The sequence below is a fragment of the Euleptes europaea genome, chromosome 6 (genome assembly GCF_029931775.1).
Source record: "Euleptes europaea isolate rEulEur1 chromosome 6, rEulEur1.hap1, whole genome shotgun sequence".
Taxonomy (NCBI): domain Eukaryota; kingdom Metazoa; phylum Chordata; class Lepidosauria; order Squamata; family Sphaerodactylidae; genus Euleptes; species Euleptes europaea.
The window spans coordinates 100794601-100798359 of NC_079317.1; positions in this window are offsets into that span (position 1 = coordinate 100794601).

A 3759-nucleotide genomic window follows, 5' to 3' on the forward strand; every position below is an offset into this window, starting at 1 on the left:
TTTGGATAGCAGGGGTTTTGCTCTGCTCCAGGAGGGAAACTAGCACTGTGGCCTATGGCAACTGTTTCTCAAGAGTGTGCACATCTCCCTAGAAACAGAATGAGGACACACACCGCACTATGATGTCATAGCAAGCACAGAATAAAGAAAAAGCTAATCACATCCTGATTCAAAACCACAGTCCCATATGGATAGCATAGCAGTGTTGCGCATGACATGAAACATGGTAATAACCAATTTTTCCACAAATATGACACTGGAGATGATGATGATGATTTCATTTATAGTCTCACTGGGACCCAAGGTGGACCACAAGTATGATTAAAAAAACCTTATCAGTCCATCAGTAAAAGGATTTCAAGGACTTTGGCCTTCCCAACCAACTTTACTTTTCACTTGTCAGGATTCAGTTTCAGCTTTTTTTACCTTTAGCCATTTAACTACAGTTGTCAGATATCAGTTCAGAGCCTCTTCCACGTCACCAGGCGATTTGGATAAAGAAATATAGAGCTGGATGTCATCAGCATATTGATAACAGCCTATTCTAAAACCATGAATGATTTCTCTGAAGTGCTTTAAATGGCGATTGAATAGCATGGGGAGCAAGACTGAGGCTTGTGGAAGCCCCCAAGACAGGTCCCACACAGTTCCCAACAGCAACCTTCTGAGTCCTGCCCCTAAGGAATGATATGAACCAGTCCAAAGCATATCCCTTAATCCCTACTTGTACATTCAAATGTTTCAACAGGATGAAATGTTCCACTATATCAAAGGCTGTTGATAAGTCTAGTATGAGTAGCAGAGAAGCATTATCTTTGTCTGCATTTAGACAGAGGTCATCCACCTAGGGCCACCAGTGCCGGGACGTATGGCATCTCGGGCCGGGACTCCTGGCAGGGCTGGCAACGGCTCACCCATTCCTCTATCGCAGCGTCGATGCCCGGCCACCAAACGTAGCTGCGTGCCAGCACCTTCATGCAGACGATGCCCGGGTGGCTGGCGTGTAGTGCCTCCAGTATTCTTGAGCGCAGTTTGGCCGGTATGACAACGACGCTTCCCCATAGCAGGCACCCTTTGTGAAGTGAGAGTTTGTGCTGCCAGCTCGCAAATGGCGTGAACTCCTCCCCGGGCCAAGCCGCAGGCCAACCCTTCCCCACCCAGTTGAGGGCACGGGCGATGGTGCGATCCTTCACGGTATGAGCGGCTACATCCGTGGCGTGCAGGGGCGGCTATGGCAGAGACTCGAGGAGCATCACGTTGTACGCCGGGGCCGGGTCGGGGTCGGATCCCTCGAGCGGCAGGCAGCTGAGGGCGTCCACATGGCCGATAGACTTCCTCGGACGATGCAGCAGGCGAAAGTCATAAGCGTTCAGAAAAATAGACCAGCGGAGCATCCAGGGTGACAGGATCTGCGGTGTTTGTCGGTCCGGGATGAAGAGGCCCAGCAGCGGCTTGTGATCGGTGACGATCTCGAAGGGGCGGCCGTAGATGTAGTCATGAAACTTTTTAACCCCGGCCACGACGGCGAGGGCCTCCCGGTCTATCTGGGCGTAGTTGCGCTCGGCGGGAGATAGAGTCCGGGAATAAAATGCAATCGGGGCCTCCCGTCTGTCTGGCATCCAGTGGTGCAAGACTGCGCCGATGCCGTAGGGGGAGGCACAGCTTGTGAGGACCACCGGCAGCCGCTCGTCGAAGTGAACGAGTAGACTGGATGAAGACAGAAGCCCCTTGGCGGCCTCGAAAGCTTGTTGTTGCGGCTTGCCCCACGACCACGGAGTGGCCTTGTCGAGCAGGCGGTGGAGGGGCTCTGCGACCGACGCCAAACCCTGCTGAAGTCAAGAGGAAGTGCACAACACCATGGCAGTGTCCTTTAGTTCACAGGAGTTTTCACTAGGGGTGTGCATTCAAATATTAACTAATCAAAACCCGAATGGAAAAATACCATTTTAATATATTATTAATAACAGTACTGTTTGGAAACATTAGGATCTAACTGATATTCTAGCACATGGCTGGTTGATTTTAAGAAAGCTAGGAGGGGGAGAGACTCAGCAGACATGTAACAGAAAAAGATGTTTACGGCTCAGCAGGATTATCTTCTTCTCACCAAAGAAGACTGCAGAAGGCTAGCTGGATCAGTATACATCAGCTTCTTAGGGCCAGGCACCACCACTGATAGGTCTGGGAGGCAGCAGTCTCCTCTCTCAACTAGTCCTATATCCACATTGTACAAACCAAATTTAGCAAACAGTCCATAACTGGGCGCTCTCCACTCCCTCAGTACCCTACTGTCACCAATCCCATTGCACCTTGTGAGGACAGCATTTACTTACCTGGTTGCTGGTAGACTGCTATGAATAGAAGCCTGACAATACCCCCAAAGGACAAAGCCAGTGAAATAAGTTAGAAACTTGCTGGAGGAATGCGCAGACCTGAAGACTAACAGCCTGTATCCTAGCAACTAGCACATAGCAACCTGCTCAGACAACATACTGACTTCCAACAATCGGAAGAGGAGGTTCACATTTGTAGATGGTGCCGAGACCTTGGAAGACACGAAGTGGCCCTCAACATACATGCCAAATCCCAACAGTAGCTCTCAGAACTTGGGGATAGGGACAGAGAGAAGGTTGTGTGCAGTTGTCTTGTCAGATCTGAATAGATCCCACACTGGCATGGTGGTCTTTTCCTTTAAAGATGTATGCCTCAGCTAAGCCTCGTCTCACCTCCACACACTGCCTGAACAAGGGAAAATAGAACAAATGAAAGTTTTCCGCATTTGCTACATTCAGAAAGCAGCACTGGGTGGGAAGAAATGAACACATGCAGGTTACGCGCTTTCCACAGGTCTGCAGTCACAGTTGCACAATGATTTTTTGAAGTCTAGAATTTGTTCTCTGATACAGAACCTGACATTTTAATCTACCCCCCTTTAAGTCCTAGCCTTTATGTTTTTTCATGGATATAGGAGAACAGTTGAAATGATCACGGAGAATGTTTCTGCACAACAGAAACAGAGCTGGCTTAATCTCTTGGCTAAACATGCCAAAAAGGGAGTCTAGAGATCCAGAATAGAATAGCCTTGGAGAGGTGCAAGATCAAAAGAGTAACATGACAATTTCACCTTTTATAGATTAGAAATCATCTAACCAATATAAATGAGCATTATGTGTTGGGGCCCAGGTGCAGAAGTGTCTGAGAATAGCAAGAATGTCCAACTTAACAGAAGAAAGATATAGTTCAAAGAGGGGCTGTATTGGCTGAGGGTAACATATGTTCATATGTATGAGAAACTTGTACTTACTATTTTTGAGTAGAGTTTGGTCTTTTATGCATGGGAGTTTTACCTGGGGTTCGACGCTCGCTCGACCCACACTTTTCTGTTGCGAATTCTAAAAAATGCTATGCACCAGCAAAATCACCAGCTCAAATTCGGTCCCTACCCCTCGAAAAAGCTGCTTTGTCATTGGCTGTGGTGCTTACTGTGAGAAAAACGTCCAGTTCCCCTCTCCCCCTGGCCAAAACCCAAATGCCATTTTAAAAAAAATTGTCCAAAATGGAGCTCTTTAAAAGGAATTGGGGGGGGGGAGAGAGAAACCCAAGCGTCGTTTTAAAACCCGTTACTATGTGATGCAAATGTCTGCTCAGAAGGAACTTGGGGTGGGAGACAAAAATCAAGAAGCAACTGAATCCTCATCCCTTGAAATGCTGCTTTGTAATTAGCTGTAGTGCTTACTGTGAGAAAAACGTCACACCCCG